We start from the raw sequence: 21,221 nt of genomic DNA on the forward strand, positions 1-21,221 counted from the left end.
TTTGTATTCTTAAACATGCTTCTAGTCGAGAAAGTTGTACAGATTCAAATCTGCTTTTAAAAACATTTTAATTAATATATATATATACATATATATATATATATATGTATATATATATATATATATAGTTATCAGTTTCTTCCACGTTTTGTAAGAGAAATTTGTTGAAATACCTTATGCTGAAAATTCTATGTTGTACCGAAGATATAATATCTAATGAAGCCATCAATAATAATACTAATAATAATGAAAGTACTCATTAGTCGCAAAGAGTGGTCGTCAAATTGTTATATCATTTTGTAAAGTTTGCATAAACCAAAAAATGTTGAATGATGGAACAAAATCAGTATGCTCATATGGTTAGCTGTGGTGTTAAACTTTGTAGTGGCATTGGTCATAACTACACAATCCTCAAAGTTGAACGCGATATAACTACGAATATAGATATTTGACACTTAACAAGAAGAGAAGGCCAACAATGGTGAACGCGGGAACTTTCGTTCGAGATTCAATTGGATGGCATGGCTCAGCCCCACAGACGTGGTCATCCTGTATAACTTGTCTTTACTCACATTAAGTACGTTATTCTATATTTATCCTAAATGTGTTCTCTAGAAACTCCAAACATTATGTTACTGATTATTACGGTACGCCGAGTCCGAATAGACGATGATGTGACTTCTACGTTAATCTCATAGATTAGGTAGTCGCATCATGACAAATCTACAATTTTAGGACTAGGTCGATCATTAAAGCAGTATTGATAACAAACTATACCGTAATTCTAAAATTTAAAAATATTTGAAGATAACTCAAGATCATAATGATTGACCGAACAATTATATGTCATCACTTTTGTTGAAGTATGGCTGCATGCAGTGCATTTGGACGGGATGTGTGGTGTTTGCATGAACTAATGATTGTTTTATAGTTGAATCCTAGATACAATACGTTCGTTTGCGCTCACCCAGTTTTGCCTGACCAGAATTGCGTTATTTCGGGGATTGCTGGTTCGTAAAATAATTCGGATACTTCAAATTATCATAGGATGACAAAGTTGAAAACAATTATCCTTAACTAGCAATTGCCGTAAAGTGGTTGATCCACTTCACGTTTTATATCCAGATTATTTTTACTTGCCCAAATATGGAGTGATTCTTGTGGTGTTTGTACGAACCAGTGTTTGTTTTAATTCATTTCAAATTCTAAATATAGTAGGTTCATCTGTGTTCACCCAGTTCTATTTGGGAGGAAGAACAAGTGTTTATGGACTGCAAAGAAGGACACTTCATCAAGATTTCAAGGAAATATCTGAGTAAATGTGAAATCTACAGAGGCAATTCACTATCGTCAGTAACAGGGAAAGTCTTCAACAGAGTGTTGGTGAACCGGATGAAGGATGCAGTAGACGCCAAACTTCGAAATCAACAAGCTGGTTTCCGTAAGGATCGGTCCTGCACAGACGAAATCGCGACACTACGGATCATCGTCAAACAATCAGTTGAGTGGAACTCGTCACTGTACATCAACTTCATTGATTATGAAAAGGCATTTGACAGTGTAGATAGGAGGACGTTATGGAAATTTCTTCGACACTATGGAGTTCCTGAGAAGATTGTCAACATTATCCGGAACTCATACGACGGACTACTATGCAAATTCGTGCATGGAGGACAGCTGGCAGACGTATTCCAAGTAAGGATCGGAGTCAGACAAGGCTGTCTACTCTCTCCCTTCCTCTTTCTTCTGGTGGTCGACTGGATTATGGAGACCTCGACATCTGAAGGGAAGCACGAAATATTGCGGAGAGTGCTGAAGGCAGTTAGCAAGATGTGTGGTGAATTATTCGAGGTCATAATTAATATGGTTGTGGATAGACATTTAAAATCATGCAAACTCCTGGCAGGTGTTATTTTATCAGATACTAGCCATCCCCTTCACTCTTATCTTTCTCCTTGTATATCTTCTGGTAGAACAAGACGTAGTTACATCAAAATCCATGCACGCAAGCAAAAGTATAAAAGTTCTATAATACCTTACCTAGCAAATATACTCTGTGACGAACATGGTGTTAGAGTTAACCTAGTCAATAATTTGCATTCTTAACATGTCCTTGATTTTAAAAGTTGTACAGTTTTTTTGGGTTTTTTTGTTTTTTCTCTTTCGCTTTCAAAAAAACCTTTTTTTCATTTTTTTGTATTCGTTACTGTGTTTTTTTGTTGTTGCATAAGTAACTTGTTGAAATAACCTGTGCTGAGAATTCTATATTGTACCAAAACTATAATATTGAATGAAGCCATTAATAATAATAATCAAATGGACAGGTTAGATGCAAGTAGACGACTTGGACTTCACAGATGACCTGACCCTTCTATATCATACACATGAACAAATGCAGATAAAGACAAACACTAGCATCAGTATCTGCATCAGTAGGCCTCAACATACACGTGGTGAAAAACAAGGTGGTCAAATACAATACGGAGTACACCAATCCAATCACACTTGATGGCGAAACTCTGGAAGATGAACTTGAAGGATATGACGCAGACGAAAGGGCGAGGGTTGGCGAAGCGCAGCATATCTACAGTTGAACACCGTATGGAACCCGAAAAAACTGTCAACAAATATCAAATGAAGGATCTGTGCTGTACGGAGTCGAAACGTGGAGAACTACTACAAATATAATCAAAACAGTACAGGTATTTATAAATAATTATCTACTCAAGATACTCAATGTCCTTTGACCGGATGCAATCAGCAACAACCTACTGTGGGAGAGAACAAACCAGCTTCCAGCTGAGGAGGAAATTAGGGAAAGATGTTGGAAGTGCATGGGACACACATTGAAGAAATAATTCAATTGAATCACGAAGCAAGCGCTTACTTCGAACCCTGAAGGGAAGTGAAAAAGAGAAATGCCAAAGAACACTCTGCAATGGGGATTATAAGCAGACATGAAAAGGGTGAGTAGTAATAGGAAAGAAGTGGAAAGTATTGTTCAGGAAAGAGTTGGATGGCGAGTGCTAGTGAGCGGCCTATGCTCCTCTTCGAGGAATAACAGGCGTAAGTAAGTAAGCGATAAAGTCATGCAGAAACTTAAGGAATTTACATCACCGTTGGCTTTTCGAAATCTGTAAATGTTTATCCTCTTTTGTTCTTCAGTCTTCCGTTTACTGAGTCTTGTTTCCCCGTTACAATTCTTCACACATTTTGTTCGGTCCTTATGGTTTATCCAAAATTCCCTCCTTAATTAGCTTGAGTTCTATCTGCCAAAAGACAAACTTCAACCTCTCACATTGCAAAGATAAAAATGTTGGGTTTTATCAACCAATTTTCTTATATTTTTCCGGTGCCACGAATGTGATACGCAAAGACGGAATTTGGAGCAGATGTGCGTTTGATGAGGTCACATTTTGTATAATGTGCCATTTTTGGAAAGCTTATAACAACTGTGAACTTACACAACAGTACCAACACACAAACCCATTCACTGATCAGTTTGATTGTATGAAAATTCTGTCGAAAACTTTCACGGATGCTATCTACTTGATAAACTCACTTAGGTTATATGTGACCTGCAAAACCGTTTTCTAACTTATTGATTAAAAACACCGTTTACCTGCTTCGGTAGAGAAATATTATCATCTTTATTAATATCATTAAAAATTCCGTAGTTCTTACATGTTCTCTCTGGTTGCCGTCCTTAAATTCATTGTTCGAACCCATCCGTCAGGGCTGTAGCTTTCTCGTTCACCAACCGCTTTGGGTCATGGACTTCCACTTGCCTCATTAATGTTAACGAGTGCCGAGTCACCTTGTCAAAAACGATTGAGCTTCTCCAATACGATAGGTTCTCTTCGGAACTGAAAACAGTCAATGAAACTCAGTACATCAAACCTTGACGACTATGACAGGAATAAGATGGAATTGCAGGTAACTTGATATATGCCGTAGCACAAGTAACTCAAGCGAGATCGATACAAAGGCTGTTACTTTGGTAGCAGAACATGACTTTCGAGCATATAGCAACTTAGCGAACTAAAAATGACGAGCAATTACAGGAAAATCGAATTGATTGAAGGTATGCGAGTGGTTATCATTCCAGAAGAGATTTTATCCCTTTTAATAAAATCTGATTATTTTTATGACCGCCTTAGCAAAAGGTGAATCTGTGTCGATGAAATAAGCCATATCGACACCATGACTCTGCTAGACAGGCAAGTAAACAAGCAGCCGTAACGCCTTGTAGTGACCGATTGTACCAGTGATTGTTTCACTGTACTTGTTTGTTTGACTCCACTAAAACCATACCTTCTTCCGTTGATTATGACCTCGCACGCTTTCGTTTACGCTACTTAGTCTCGCTTGTACTATTTAGCATGATTTCGGTATTACTTCGATGCCACGAGATAGCCAACGAATATATTCTATTACGACAGTCAATCGCCTTTTGGTTTTTGGTCTACGGAGGGATCAAACCTAATATCTGGTATACAATCTTCCTGTAGTGGTGATCATAGTCAATCGCGACTTGACGCCTACTACAGCTACTCGACAACTTATTCCAGTTTGGTATAGAGTAATCTGAAATAATCTGAGCCTACTAATTTGAAAGGCGGTGAGTGGGCCTTAACTTGGAATTTCGGGAACGGTGCCATTATTTAGGAACATGGTGTGAAATGATGTTTCAGATATAGACAAAATCATTTACAAAATCTGGATGGTAGAGTAGCCTCTCAAGTTCCAATGATCTTCCGGAAGACCACTCAGGTTTAGAATAATTCCGACATGCGAGTTAAGTAATTGAACGTGCATTATTGCAGCGACAAGATGCTTACTAGGGAGTATATTCAGACGGTTAGTTTTAAAGAGTAGATGGGACGATTGTAAACGCTCGCCTACTTGGATCATACCTTCTAACACAAAGACGTTGAGATTGTCTTTCGCACTTTGAAAAATTAGTAATTTCCTTCTGGCAATTTCGTTAATTCTTTCTGTGCGTTCTTGCTGTCTCGAAATATTGCCTCCGTATATGACTGGCGGATTTAATTCTCCTAGACTCTGTTTTCGACGGGGAATGTGGCACTTCAGACCAGCTCAATAATGTCTCGCTACATCAAACACACCCTTTGATCTCACATGCCTTTAGAAACCGACAATTTCTAACAAGATGGCTACCCTTTAAGTAGACATCACACAACTTATTTTGGAGCACTGGTCCAGAAAATGGGCTCTGCAACATACCAAACATCATTTCCCAAAATGATTAGGTTTACCATGTGAAGTTGCTTCATTCTCAACAGCTGTAACATGTGATATTCGAGCCTCCTTGTGCTCTGTACGAAAATGATCTTCTCACAGTCCATTCATCCGTGTTATAACGGCTGGTGAATCCCTGTTGATGAAAATTCCGTAACAAGTGTTTTTCATATCAGATTGCTCCTTTACAAATCCTGTAAGATTACTAAAAGTGGGTTCCCGATGGTTTTCAATAGCTTAAAAGGTAATTCTTGCTCAGTCACGCTGAGTCTGCACCCATATCTTCGAAAGTCCTCGACAAATTAGAATCTGAAGTGCAGTTCATTTAATCTAGGGTCAACTCAGAAACTATTACCTCCCCCTCGATGTAGCTTCTTCGAGAGGTCCGAATAATTCACTTTAATACTGAAAATATTTAATAGATTATCGATAATATCTTGGCTATGGTATGTTTTTGACCGAGTACTTCTGTTAGTCTTTCTACATCTTTACAGCAGCCAACTTCCTATTCCAGTAGGGCACAGTAAGTTGATGCTGTCTTTGTCTCGCCTTCGTAAAATTAGGTAGTGAAAATACATTTCACTGTAAATCTGATGTTCTCATTACCGATCAAATCTTCAAAACTCCTCATGAAATTCCAGCAGCGTAAAGATGTTCCGCTGAACCACAAGATTTTATTCGTTGGTAAGTATATATTGAATATTGAATAAAGCCATTAATAATAATATACATTTTAGTATTACAAACGCCTTGTTAATTATAAGTTGATCGAAACCTTCCCTATCCCTGGGATGAAGAGGCTTTAGAGCAAGACATGTTTTATTTATTTTTAAGTTATTACTCTGAGTACAGTTTAAAAGATTACGAAACTTATCTAGTTAAGAAACAAGATGTCACACTTCACTGCAGGGCATATACCATTAGTCTTAGACATAATCTCCCGATTTGCCTTACTTCTTTTCGAACCAATCCCAGGAAAAGTTGTACACAAGTTGTTTCTGTCATTTTGGTATCTCGATCCAAATTCGGCTTTTTCGTAACAACTGAAGTGCTATTCTGAAATGCAAACAAAAAAGAATGAAACCAGTGTTTCTTAAGTAACTCTAAATTTAGAATCACCTTACATCCTAAGATGCAGTGGGGAGAACAAACTGAACCCAGTTGTTGTTGTGTCAACTGGGAGTTCAGAAATCTCAGACATAACTTGCAATGTTTTGGCGACCTGACTGTTTCGCATACTTAATTACACCTTTTAGGATGATGTAAACTATCTCCAAAACTGTTATTTCCATTGTATACTATAAATACTACGACAGCTGCCCCAGAAAAACCTGAAATGAATATCTGAGTAACCTTGTAAAGAGAATAGTTGTTCTTGAAAGGTTTGTTCATAACATAGTAAAGCAAGCTCAGAAAAAGGTGGTAAACAGAAAAAGTCACGAAGACGATGGCCTGATGGGCAGCAGAAACGTTTGGTTCCTAGATCGACGTTAAAAACAGGAGTTATATGGTAGATAACAATGAAAAAGTAACAAGTATCCCTTGAGAACAATGAATTGACTTTTTAATGATGATGAGAACTGTAAAATCTGCGATATTTCGATGCATAAAAAGAAACATTTAGTTTGTGTTTCATAAAATAATATTGAGATTATAGACGCGTTATAGACAAAGATATTTGATTTTCTGCCTGGAAAGGACATGAGGATAGGTGGCCTATATTAATCATGGCAATGGTGGTCACTAAGTTGATTCAACTTTCCTTTGAAAGCATTGACATATAGTGCTTCAATAACGTGTTGAAGTGATGAATTCAATTCGCTGATGATTCGATCGCGAATTCGATAGACATCAGACAAGTAATTTGTCTTGAACTTGCAAACATCTTTGTAGTATCCTCATAAATTCTCCTTCTCGAAAAACAAAAAACGTGAGGACACATCAGATGCAAATTTATCGGTAAGCACTTCTAATACTGTGGTCAAATCGCCTATAGTTCTTCTATATAACAATAAAAACAGACTTATATTAACCAATCGAGCATCATACGGGAGCTTTTCTATTCCTAGAATCAACTTGTTTGCATTTCTTTGAACCTGTTTCAACGGCCCAATGCTTCTTTTTAGGTGGAGTCTAGCCGCTTGTATGTAGTACTCTAGTTTATGACGCACGAATACTGTGTAAAAGTTCAAAAAGATTTTAGCATCGACATGTCTAAAGGCCCTACGTATTAGTCTTCAGGTTTTAAGATCTTTGGAGGCTATCACATAGTGGCGTCCAGTAGTTTTCATGCCTTGGCTGACGATGGCAACAGGTAACTCATTGTTGCTCACCATGTATATATCTGTACCATCATGACCAATATGAATTATAATGCACGTGGAAGCACTTATCTTCATCTGCGAGATTCTAGGTCAGTTAGATGATCCTGCTTTTCAGGAGTAATTCAGTTTTCGTCGAACTAGTTATATAAACTCTTTCCGAATAATTTTTTTAAAATTTTAACAATCACAGTGGTTAGACCTACAGGTTCACAGTCCTTAGGTATGTGACCCTTATCTGTTCCGAAGACAGGACTTACTACGGAGTTCTTCCAACCTTTTGGTAATCGATCTTGGGTTGCAGATAAATTAAAGCATGTGCTTAGGGGATTTGCAACAAAATTTGTCAGTTCCTTTAGTAACCCAAAATGCGTCTCATCGGGTCCTATGGATTTGCGTGTATCTAGCCTGTTTAGTAGACTAGAGACATTGGGTCATTTATTGATCGCAGTGTCTAGTGTGTGTGTGTAAGTGGGTTTTATGTGAACCGAAGAGAGAGTATGTCTACGGTATACAAATTGCCGAATCTATTTGAGATCACTTAAGCCTTACCTTAATCGTCCCCCACCAAATACGCAGCACTACCATCTCTCCATAATGCTAAGATCTCAGCTCCCAGCCTAGTCCTTCGCTTTACGTACGAGTGCAAGGGTCCAGGGTATTATACAGGCTCTTTAACAAGTTTTCCTTCATACGACCTTCTAGATTTACTGAGGATCGAAGCGCAAACATTTGGAACTCTTCGATATTGAGATGTTGTCTCGTCAGTACACAATGACCACGGTGAGAAGCTTTTTGGACCCCTTGGTGTAGTCTAAGAGATTTGAGGTGCTGCGACTTTTATGTACAAGTTTCTGAGTACTTCCTAAACCATTTCAGTGGGGATCCTCGCTCTAATGACTAATCTATTGAGGATACTGAGTTTATAATGCCTTGTATATTTAATTTCCAGACGTTTGGTCTGGCTTAAAATGACACATACTCATTTTTTAAAGATCAAAAATTAGAACTGCATGTTCACATTTACATGGCGTGGCATGTAACTGTCACTCTCATAATGTGTTAATATGAAATCGAATAAAGACGGTTTGGTGTTCGGGTCGTGCCTAGTTGCTCCTTTCACATGTTGCCCTAGGGCATATATGATAATCGTATCAACTAGTTCCTGTTCAGAGGACATTTTACACAATTCATCCTCAAAATTTTCCAGTCTACCGTGGGTGCATTAAAGCCTCTTAGGTTAAACATGGACTACCTTGTGACCAAGTGTTAAAACAATAATAATTTGTTCTCAAATAACAGTTAGGTACATCAGGGATGCCACTTTACAGGCAAGATCAGGTTGTTACAAGTGATACAATTTTCACTGCAACAAATTACTAAGGTGGGATGATATTTTATAAGATATGAATTAAGACGGCTCTAGTCAGTATCACAGTTGACGAGCTTTATGAAGGTTACGTTGCGACGTGCAACTGATGGTTGAGAATATATCTATGTGAAGTTAGGGGCTTCTAAAAATCGCAACTTTACATCCCTCTTGAATATTTGGGGCTTTAATGATGGTGCAGGACGAAATCACTCGTTCCATATCTGTTTTCAGTGACATATCTCAAGGCGGATGAAAAAAGGTGCAAGAAAAAGAAAGGATGAGAAGCAGAGCAGACAGTGTTCACGAAGGAATAGTTAAGGTATGACTACTCAGTTTAATTCTCTTCTATTAAGGTATTTATTAAACAAGAGCATTCTAACAGGTTAATGAAAATAAGTGCAAACAAGTTATGAGTGGATAAACAATTGACAAATGGAGGTGGTTCAGAAAGAAGCTGAGAGTATGGGATTATGTGTAGTTATAAAATATAGTGCTGAAAACAGTATTCTGATACACAAATGGCTGTCTCTCTTTTTTGTCGAAGCTATTTGAGTCCACTTTTTGTAGATTTTACAGGGATTCGTTTTTGGCTTCGTTGTTAGTGAATTGTCCAATTCGATTGCAACAGGATTACTCGGTAGGAAGTGAAACCAATCCAACGTTCTAAACACGATATAAAAAGGTATTTTGCATAATTAGTTAGCGTCAATACAATTAGTTCGTGATATTCCACCAGATCATAAGGAGCCGTCATTAAACAAAATGTCTTGCCCCACAGACATGGGTCGATTGAAGTTACCTCCTCACCACCATGTTTGCTGGCCAGTAACGCCACTCTCCCTCCTTTTGTGATGTTAGGCTCTCTTACGTTTGTGGTAAGTATGAATACTGCTCTAATTGAAGCCCATAGTTGGGATACACTGTCTCTACTAATTCCATGTTACAAGCAAATCAGTTAGTTAAAAAATTTGTATTATGGGTTAGGTGTCCAGTTAATATACCATACTGCTATGAAGATAACTACTGGTGAAAGTTAAAAAACAGGTTAGATTACATGTGGTTTAATGATGGTAAGGACTAATAGCAAATCAAAGGATATGAAAGAGCATAAAATTGTAAAGGTTTCAGGGTAAGAAGAATAAAACTCTGAGCGACTCACAAGACCATGACATTTTGAGCTTTGTATCATCGGTCTCAGTTGATCAGCATCCATAAGATTGGTGAGTTATCTGTCTACTTGCAATAGAAAAGAAAGGACATGACACTTAGGAAGAATAATGTTTCTTTAACCATTAGAAAGATTTGGGAACTGAAAGTGAGGGTCAGGTGCATGAGGCCATGATTAGTAATCAATAAATAATAGGAGAGGATAAATCATATATTCCGTAATCTAGTTATATTCATATTAATAACAATGGGGCTAATTATATTCTTGTTCCGTCCAGATATTATGCAGTCCATAGTACTGTGCCTCATTGGTGGGCGGGAGTCCAAAGAGTAGTTGAAGCTCTTTAGAGTCTAGAAACAGAGTTATTAGACTATTGAACATAGTAAAAATGTCACAGTTACAGATAGGTATTGGCGACCTGTTCCACAATAAACTATACCACACTGTAAAAAGCTTACAGCGCATTTGTTTTTAGTGTTTCATGGTAAGTAGTGTAAATGCATTGTTTATTAGTCTATAGGCTGGGTCATGGATCATGGTCGGACAGGAGGTTAGAAATGATAGTCCATATATTGCTTTGTAGAGAAATATTAGATTGTTCCTTTGCCTACGGTGCCATAAAGGTTCTAAACAGAGGTGCTTACATCGATCTGTGTAATCGAGATTGGAGTTACTTTCTAGCAGTTGGCGTGTGAAGCGTCTTCGAACATCTTCTACTTTTATCTCGTCTGTGGCATTCATATTAGAGAAGATAAAAGAGCAGTATTCAAGGGAGGGTCGTACACATATTTTCTAGAGAGTAAGCTTAGTCTCTAATGTGAAGGAATTTCTCATTATAAAACTAATTAGCCGTCTATATTTAGAAATAATAGAGGAGACATTTTCTTCAAAGTTCAGGCTTCCTGTGTAATAAATTCCTGGATCGTGTATTGATTTGAGTGTTTGGACTCTACTTTTATTTAGATGGAGTTGTAGTTTATAGGGATGCTTTCGAAAGTGCATGGTCCCGCAATTGTTGAGGTTAAGTAATAATTATCATTCTTCATTCCAGATAGTTAAGTTATTGAGGTTTTTATGGAACAGGTATACACTTTCACTTAGATTCTCAGGCTTACAGCTGTATACTATTTTGTGATCATCAGTATATAGGTGTCGTTTCCCAAATTTTATGATGTTACATATATCGTTTATATACGTAAGAAACAAGAATGGACCTAATACATTTCTCTCGGTGACTGCACTTGTTATTAGTCTAGGTGATGAGAGACAGTCATTGTACTTTACAACCTTTTTACGTTCTGTTAAGTACGAAGCAAACCATGAGTATTGTAGGCTGTTTATTCCGAAGCACTTTAGTTTGGCGAGAAGTTTTTTATGTGGAACCTTATCAAACGCTTTCTTAAAGTTTAAGGATAGGACTGGTACAATGAGTCTGTTGTCACGTTTAAGAGTTATAGCATTCAGGTAGTCTACTAGGCATGTATCGCATGATCTGGACCTAAGAAATCCATGCTGGGAGGTCGAGATGAGATTATTAGTAAGTAGATGTTAGACTACCCCCGCCTTAACTACTTTTTCCATCACTCAAGGTACCATTGAAGTTATGTTTATGGGCTGGTAATAGTCAACATTTGCTTCAGGTCCTGTTTTAATTTTGAGAATGATATGTGTAGTTTTCCAGGCAGTAGGGTAACACGCTGAAGAGAGTGATATCGCGAATAGTTTGAGAAGCAAAACACACATATCATCACCACGTTTTAGCATGCTAGATGGAATACCATCTGGTCCATCAGTGTAGGAGTGTTTCAATGTACTGATTGCCTTGGAGATATTTTGTACATTGAATTCTACATTAGTAATTTCACGGGGAGCTACTGGGATTGGTTCTGAATCGTTAAATGGTTTTTCGTTAGCTAGTGCGAAACAAAAGTGTTCACTAAATAGTTCCGTAACAAGCTTAGGATCTTCGTATACTTGTTTGTCTTTAATGAAAATATGCTCCCTCTTGATTTAGAACGTTTAGGTTTATTTTGAAGGAGTATGATGAGTGTAGAGGAGTTATTATTAGGTTCGACTGCACGTTTTTCCTGTGTGACTGCTTTTTGTGTACTTATTGCCTCTGCATGGACAAATATTACAGTCATCGTTACTGAAAAGGAAAAGTCATTAAAGCTGTGAAGTCGAGTACAATGCCTTTGAAGACGTCTTCGTGTACCGACTGGTATATAGAGGTCTTTAGAGAACGTAGGTCTACAGTATCCTAAAGGTGCGATGTTGTTGATGGTACTTCTGATGTTGAGATAAAATATATTGGTTAGTGTGTTGGTATTGTTTGCAGTAAATAAAGTTCTCCAATCAGTGCTTCTTAGGTAATTGTGGAAGTTATTCCAATCAATCTTGCGATAGTTTCTACGAAGTGTTACGGTTTTACGTCTACCGGTTGTGGTTTTTATATTGAGGCTGCATATGACAATGTTATGATCATTACCTGGAAACGTTTTTCCAATAAACACAGTATTGGGGATGAGGCTACTGGTAAAGACTAAGTCCAAGATGTTTTGATGTCTGGTAGTGCTATTGACATACTGAGTTGATTGTCCAAGCTCTAGACATTGGATAAATGATTCATAACGTTTCAGCGCCTTGATTGAGAACCAAGAAATTTCGGGCAAGTTGAAGTCACCACAAATAAGCTGGCCTGTGAATGGAAGGGATGGTGGTAGTGTAAGATCCATTTTGAATGTTTTGTGTGTTTGTGAAAATCCCTCCATGTATATACTTGTACTTTGTTCCTATTGATTCCCTTAGTTGTACATTGTTGTATTTTGATTACATTTGAGTTGTTAATACTTGTATTTTTTATTATAGTTTTTGTTTTCTTACGCATTCACTAAGTTTGTGTTTCTTCCTGAACTGCATCTGTGTTGTTTTACTTGACACTTGTTCTTGGCGGTAGCCATATTGAATTGTTCCTCCTGTTGTGTGTGATCTATCCAGCCAGGATAGAATAACGTTGATTTGTTGTGATTGGTAAATTTCTTGCATCCTTTATCAACTTTCTTATTTATTGTAATTAGATTTGATCAATTGAACAATTATTGGTTGGATAGCTGAGTGGTTATATTTGTTTAGGTAATAATGTACACTTAAATTTATGATAAATTATAGAACCGCTATCTTACCCAATTACCTTGTTTTGGTTTCAAACGGGCGAGGGCGCGTATCCAACTTATCCAGGCAGCTGTCCAGCAGTCCAAACGTGGTTTGGATCTTACAGTTCTAAACAAATATTTGGTCGAATTCGTTTGGCTTTCGTTTCGTTGATTCCAATCATCGTCTCTGGGAATATCTGGTCGTTCGCTTGCGATGCCAAACAATCGTCGAAGGAAATTAAGTCCAAGGCTCGTGGATGTTAAAAGAGATGAACAAAAGGATGGATCCCCTCAGTCAAGGCAAGTGCCTTCTGATGCTTCTATGTGTCATGGTTCATATTCTAATAGGGACGATTGTAATTATAGTGAATCTAGTTGTGATATAATGGCAGATGGCATAGAAAACCTTAATTTAGACTTGAAGCAAGCAAAAAGCGTAAGGCCTACGGCGTTTTTCATAGGTCCAGAGTTACCAAAGGTTGAGTTAAGTTATTTCGACGGTCAACCAAGAGGTTACTGGAAGTTTTTAAGGGAGTTTGAGACCTATGTGGAATCAAGGGTCAAGGATGATGGTCAACGCTTGCTTTATTTGATACATTATTGTAAGGGTAAAGCGAAAACAGCCATTGAGGGTTGTGTTATGTTGGAAGCCTCTTTTGGTTACAAGAAGGCCAAGGAAATTCTAAAACGGTTGTTCGGACAGGCGCATGTAATCGCTCGGGAGACTTTAGAGGACTTATTCAAAACTACAAATGTTGATTACAGTGATCCTGAGCAACTAACAAATCTAGCTATTAGGATGGAAAATTGTTCTATGGTTTTGAAACAGATGAAGTACACTGCCGACTTAAATTCTCTAATTACCTTAGAGAGAATAGTAGGACTCTTACCTCAAGTTATGCAAGCCCAGTGGGCGGACTGGGTGGATGAGTTGACTGAAGATAATAGAGAACCAACCTTTGACGAGCTTACTCAATTTATAGCATTCCGCGCGAGAGTAGCTAGTAGTAGGTTTGGACGGTTAGCGAATCGTCCGAGAAAGGGACACAACTTAAAGACAAATTGTCACTTGCAATTGGAGCGGGAGAATAATTCAAAAGAGAAAGCTAAATGCAGTGTGTGTTCCCTGGACCATGCTATTTATAAATGTCCAAAATTTTTAGCGCTTACCGTTCAAGAGAGATGGTCTCACGCGAAGGTTAATGGCATCTGTTTTGACTGCCTTAGGCAAGGGCATAAAGTTAATGAATGTAAGCTGGAAAAACGTTGTAACGTTAATAGTTGTGAGAAGAAACACCATTCTTTGCTGCACAGCGAAAGTGATAAACCTGGTATCCCGAATTGTTGTGGATTTACTAAATCCCTAAGTAGCCAAGTGTGCTTAGGAATGATTCCTGTACGTTTGGTGTTGGGAAATGCCGAAATGGTGGGTTATGCTTTGTTGGATAACGGGTCTGATGTAACGTTGATAAAATCGAGCTGTTTGAGGTATCTCGGGTTGAAGGAAGACCGAGCGTCAGTGGTAGTAGAGACTGTGAGTGGTAATAGGACAATGACGGTCACAAAGACTCCTTTTGAGGTGTATTCTCTAGATCGGTCTGAACATGTTACGATCGAAGGGGCTCTGATTGTCGCAGATATTCCAGGTCATAAGCCAACAAGGTCGGCAGTGAACAACTTAGTTAAATGGCCACATTTAAGGGATGTACCAATAGGCAACCTAGACTCTGAAGAAGTTCTGCTGTTGATTGGTTGCGATGTACCAGAGGCACACTGGGTGTTAGACCAGAGGTTGGGTGGAAGAAAAGGCCCGTACGCTGTGAAGACGTTGTTGGGGTGGACGGTCTTCGGACCTGCGTCATATCCGGAATACAGGAAAAGAGTTGTCAATCATACCAGTAAGATACAGGCTTTGGAGAACGAAATACGTAAACTTTATGATGTAGAGTTCTCTGATGTTTATTCAAATGATAAATCAGTATCAATAGAAGATAAGGCGGCTATAAGTATTGTAGAAGGGGGCACACGCTTCGAAAATGGTCATTTTGTAGTCCCTATACCATGGAAGGGAACCCAGATATGAAAGGGGGAATTATGAAGTGGTAAACAGTAGGCTACAGAGTTTGAAGCGTAGATTGTTGAAAGATGACATTCTGTATATCAAGTATACAAAAGGTATTGAAAGTAATTTTATTAAGGGCTATGCGGAGAAAGTCCCTGAAATACAAGTGCAACCTAGTTATCGACCCCGGTGGTATTTACCTCACCATGCAGTTTTAAACCCGAAAAACCGGAAAAACTGAGAGTGGTATTTGACTGTGCCGCCAAGTTTGCAGGCGTTTCTCTAAACGATATGATTTATCAGGGTCCCGACACAACTGCGGAGTTAGTGTGTATACTATTGCGTTTTCGCAAGGAAGCGGTCGCAATCTCTGCGGATGTGGAAGAAATGTTCATGCAAGTAAAGGTCCCTGAGTCTGATCGAGGAGCCTTAAGATTTCTGTGGTGGCAAGAGGGAGACATGGCGAGGGAACCATCCGAGTTTCAAATGACATCTCATCCATTTGGTGCTACATCATCGCCGTTTTGCGCGAACTTCGCCTTGAATAAGACGGCACAAATATTCTCTGACGGTTATGATGGTTATGTCGTAGATGCTGTTAAGAATAATTTCTATGTTGATGACTGCTTGGTATCCTTTCCCACTTGTGATCAAGCAAAGAGTTTCGTTAAGCAGATAAGTGAATTATTATGTAGAGGAGGTTTTAAACTAAAGAAATGGGTTACTAACTCGGAGGAGGTAAGGACCATCTTGCCCGATGTATGTAAAGAAGAGTCCTTGATAGAAATGTCAGCGAGTTATGACACTACACATCGAACTCTAGGAGTAGAGTGGGATTTTAAACGAGATGTATTCAAGTTTTACTTCGATGCGCCTGAAAGGCCTCTGACTAGGAGAGGGATTCTATCTATAGTTTCTTCTCTGTTCGATCCTTTGGGTTTAATTGCTCCAGTCTGTCTTACTGCCAAGGTTCTCTTGCAAAAACTATGTAAGTCTCAATTAGGCTGGGATCAGCCTCTCAACGAGCCATACGTGTCGGCGTGGCTAAATTGGGTAAACTTTATGCGTCAAATAGGTCATGTTACGGTAGATAGGGGTATCAAGAAGAGAATTGACGAACCCGACGCGGAAGTAGAATTGCACCTGTTCAGTGACGCTTCGGAGATCGGTTACGGAGCAGTCGCGTACGCTCGAGTCAGTTATTTGAAGGAACAACCCTACTGTATTTTGTTATACAGCAAGTCTAGGGTAGCACCTATCAAACAGATCACTATACCGAGGCTAGAGATGGCAGCGGCAGTGTTAAGTGTGAGGCTTAGCGAAGTCTTACGGAGAAGTCTGCCTAATTTTTCTGTAAGGTAAACTTCCATACAGATTCCATGGTAGTATTGTACTACATCAAGAATATCGAGAATCGCTATAGCACCTATATAGCTAACCGTCTCGCCATTGTGCATCAGTATACGAAGATTGAACAATGGAGTTATGTAAGGTCGTCACAGAATCCAGCTGATTGGACCTCGAGAGGTATACAAAAATGTCAGATCTTGAGCTTTGGTTCAAATGTCCTACTTTACTGCATGGCGAATTTTGTACAGCAATCACTGACTGTCCGGAACCTACTCCTGACGATATTGAGTTTAGAAAAACTGCCGTGGTTAACTTGAGTAGTATAAAGTACAACATGTCACCTATTCTCGCTTATTATTCTGAGTGGTTGAAATTAGTCAGGGCCGTAGCCTGGCTTAGAAGGTTCATAGAATTTCTGATGGTGCTTCGTTCACCGAGTCATGAAGGATCCGTTCATCTAGGGTGTTTAAAGGTCAAAGAACTTGACGTCGCCAAGCGTAAAATTTTGTTGATGGTTCAGAAAGAAGTGTATGGAGAAATACTTAGTGGATTTAAAACCAATGGTAAGGTAGTTAGTCACAATGATCTGAAGGGCTTATCACCGATAATGCTTGATGGGTTACTCTGTGTTGGAGGCCGACTAAGCTACTCAGATTTCTCAAATGCCTTTAAACATCCAATAATATTGCCCAGTCGACACTTAGTGACAGAAATGATAATTAGACATTATCATAAGGAACAAGGGCACACAGGAACGTCACAAGTACTGGCCACGATTCGAAAAAGGTATTGGATAATAAAAGGAACCAGCACGGTTAAGAGAGTGATAGGAAGGTGTGTGACATGCCGGCGGTATACGATGGTTACAGGGCAACAATTGATGGCACCACTTCCAGCTTGTAGAGTGCAACAAGGATGGTATTGCTTCTCAGCCGTGGGAGTAGACTACTTTGGACCCCTTTTTGTCAAAAGAGGAAGATCACTAGAAAAAGATATGGGTGTGTATTTACTTGCTTGCAAACCCGAGCAGTTCATATTGAAATGACACATAGTTTGAATACTGATTCGTTTATAATGGCCTTGCTACGTTTCATTGGAAGAAGAGGGAAACCTGCAGAAATTTACAGTGACAATGGGTCGAATTTCGTGGGTGCGGTCTCTGAACTAAAGAGATTTGTGCAACAGTTGAATCAGCAAAGGATAGACAAGGAACTGTCAGCTAGGCAGATTCAGTGGCATTTTAACCCGCCCTCATCCAGCCACAGGGGTGGGGTTTGGGAAAGGATGATTAGGTCTATACGTAGACTGTTATTGTTGATAACTAGAGAACAGACTTTAACTGATGAGACCTTAAGCACTTATTTGATTGAAGTTGAAAGGATATTGAACGATCGACCCTTAACTCCAGTCGTCCAAGATGCTAACGATCAACTAGCCTTGTCGCCAAACAGTCTGTTATTATTGAGAGAATGTGACGGAATAGTCGAAGAAGGTAGCATCAGAGATAAATATGACAAACGATGGAAACAGGTTAATCATCTTGCTAATGTGTTTTGGAAAAGGTGGTTAAGAGAGTATTTACCGTCTTTACAGAAGCGTCAAAAATGGTTAGTTGAACATCGCAATTTTCAGAAAGGTGATGTAGTGATCGTGGCTTCGGACATATCGACCCGTGGAAAGTGGCCCTTAGGAGTAGTTGAAGATTGTAAAATAGATGACGACGGAAGAGTTAGAACAGTGGTTGTTCGTACGAACGGTGGATTAGTCAGAAGAGATATACGTAGATTATGCCTCCTGGAAGGCACGAATTAATTCCTCGCGTATCAATGTAAGTAGGTCGAGTAGGCGTACTGTTGTAAGTCCTACTCGTTCCTGTAGTGCGATATGTTATATAATGAACCATGACCGTAGACATCAAGGTAGCTTGTGTGGTATGGAGGGATTTTGGGGGCCGGTGTAAGATCCATTTTGAATGTTTTGTGTGTTTGTGAAAATCCCTCCATGTATATACTTGTACTTTGTTCCTATTGATTCCCTTAGTTGTACATTGTTGTATTTTGATTACATTTGAGTTGTTAATACTTGTATTTTTTATTATAGTTTTTGTTTTCTTACGCATTCACTAAGTTTGTGTTTCTTCCTGAACTGCATCTGTGTTGTTTTACTTGACACTTGTTCTTGGCGGTAGCCATATTGAATTGTTCCTCCTGTTGTGTGTGATCTATCCAGCCAGGATAGAATAACGTTGATTTGTTGTGATTGGTAAATTTCTTGCATCCTTTATCAACTTTCTTATTTATTGTAATTAGATTTGATCAATTGAACAATTATTGGTTGGATAGCTGAGTGGTTATATTTGTTTAGGTAATAATGTACACTTAAATTTATGATAAATTATAGAACCGCTATCTTACCCAATTACCTTGTTTTGGTTTCAAACGGGCGAGGGCGCGTATCCAACTTATCCAGGCAGCTGTCCAGCAGTCCAAACGTGGTTTGGATCTTACAGGTAGTGTGAATACCTTTGATAACACTGTTATTTCATCTGTTGATGCGTGAGGTTGAATGTAAATACAGCCGAACAGTAAGGTAACGGGATTCGACGGCTTTGATACAATCCACACCGAGTCCTTCAGTTTGTTTAGTTCAGGCATATTACATAGTAGTGATTTTAGGCTAGAGTGGGCGTAAATAAGGCATCCTCCGTTTCGTTCTTTCAGTCTATCACTTCTGTATAGGAGATAGTTATCAAGAGGTTGTCTACCAAGACCTCATTCATCTCACAGGTTGAACCAAACCAATCAGCAACCAATCCTTTTCATTCCACGCAGCAAATTCACACGCACAGCTCTCATGCGACATGTCATCAATAACGGTAAAAAGATAGTTTTTCTAATGAATCGAGTCACTCCTCTTCCTATACGCTTTTAGAATCTGTCAGCTCTAACTAATATGAAACTCTCAAAACCAAGTTCTATGCTGTACATGGACTGCGACAGCTAATTTTCTGTGACTGTGACTTCGTCCGAGTTTATCTGTACATCTAAATTCGGTTGCTTGTTGAGATGCTCCAATCATTTGTGCAACAGATCTGAAGACCATTAGAATGGCTTCGAGCCCCACTCGAGGTGGCTTCGGCTTCATTGTGTCAGATACTCACCACTCGAAAATTTACAATTTTTAGGTCCTTCTCGTCAGCATCCGACCTTAGTTTTAGTTCTTTTTCAGGTTCTCGTCTTTTTATACTGTCCGCGAGCGTCAATAGTTAACGAATGAAAACTGTTGACTCTTTTGCTTATCTGTGGTAATAAGTTTTTTCATCAGGAGATTTAAGTACTACTTTTATCAGCTTGGTTTGATTATGTTTCAAGTTCGTTTGGTTGTCTAGTCTACAAACGTTTAGCAAGGTGGCTTCGGAGATATCCTCAGGCATTAGCCGGTTTGGTTGCTGTTTAATCAACTCAATATAATGCTCAAAACAAGTTCTGAGTTTTCATTCTCGCTGAACGACAGGTGACCTGTCACTGTGACCAGTCCTCGACTTTTCGGCTGCTTTTTGGAGAACTGGCTTTTCTTTGGCAACTTGAGGTTGCTTCCTGTTCTTGATTTGCACTCATTTTATCATTTTCCATTGGAGTAGCAAACACGGTTGCGCCACACACACACACACTGTTAGATCCTGGATGATTATCGATGACGTGGTTGGCATTCGCCATAGTAGTGGCTTCGGATAACAAGCCGTTTGCATCCGAACGGCACTTCTGACAAGGCCACACGCAACTATTTTTGCCAGACCGCTTAAAAGACTCACGAAAACTTCGTGAAACAATCGTTCGAATTCATCACACTGCAGGCCACTTCCTACAGAGTATCAACAGACTGGCTGTTGGCAATCGCTTTTCTAGCACTTTACAGTTATCATTTGTAGGTTTTCAGAGGAAAGTCGACACGAAAACTTTACAACGACCGGAGCAACTGATGACCAGACAAAGTGGAAAACTGTAAATTGCTAGAACCAAAATAATAAATGTACTCAAAAGTGTTGACGACAAATTACTTACGAAAAGAACAATACTCTTGATGAATAATTTATTTGAAATAAAATCGATTATGTTGAAAACAGAAGCTTTGATGCTAAAGTCACGATCAAAATAAAATCAACCATGATAGGAGAAACACCAACGTCCTTTTTAAATAGTGCGTGTCTTTCATCCAGTAAAACACTAACGTTTGTCACGATACCATAGCTTGAGTGAGACTGAACTCTGAACATAAGAATATTCACCAATAACTAATAGGGTCGGCGAAAATTGTGCAGATTCCAATGTAAACACACGACCTTGACTGGTAAGTAGGATAATTTCTAACGGAACAAAGTGTAAACACAACTTATATTCCTTAACAGTAGTCAAATGCTAGAATTCATTGTCGGCTGAGCTAGTCTAAGCGACTTCACAGGAGTCCTTCAAGAGAAAACGTGACATATTTTTAAGGAGTAAAGATGGTATCTTACTATGATTTACCAATTTCTTTT

The sequence above is a fragment of the Schistosoma haematobium genome, chromosome 3, assembly GCF_000699445.3.
Source record: "Schistosoma haematobium chromosome 3, whole genome shotgun sequence".
NCBI classification, from domain to species: Eukaryota; Metazoa; Platyhelminthes; class Trematoda; order Strigeidida; family Schistosomatidae; genus Schistosoma; species Schistosoma haematobium.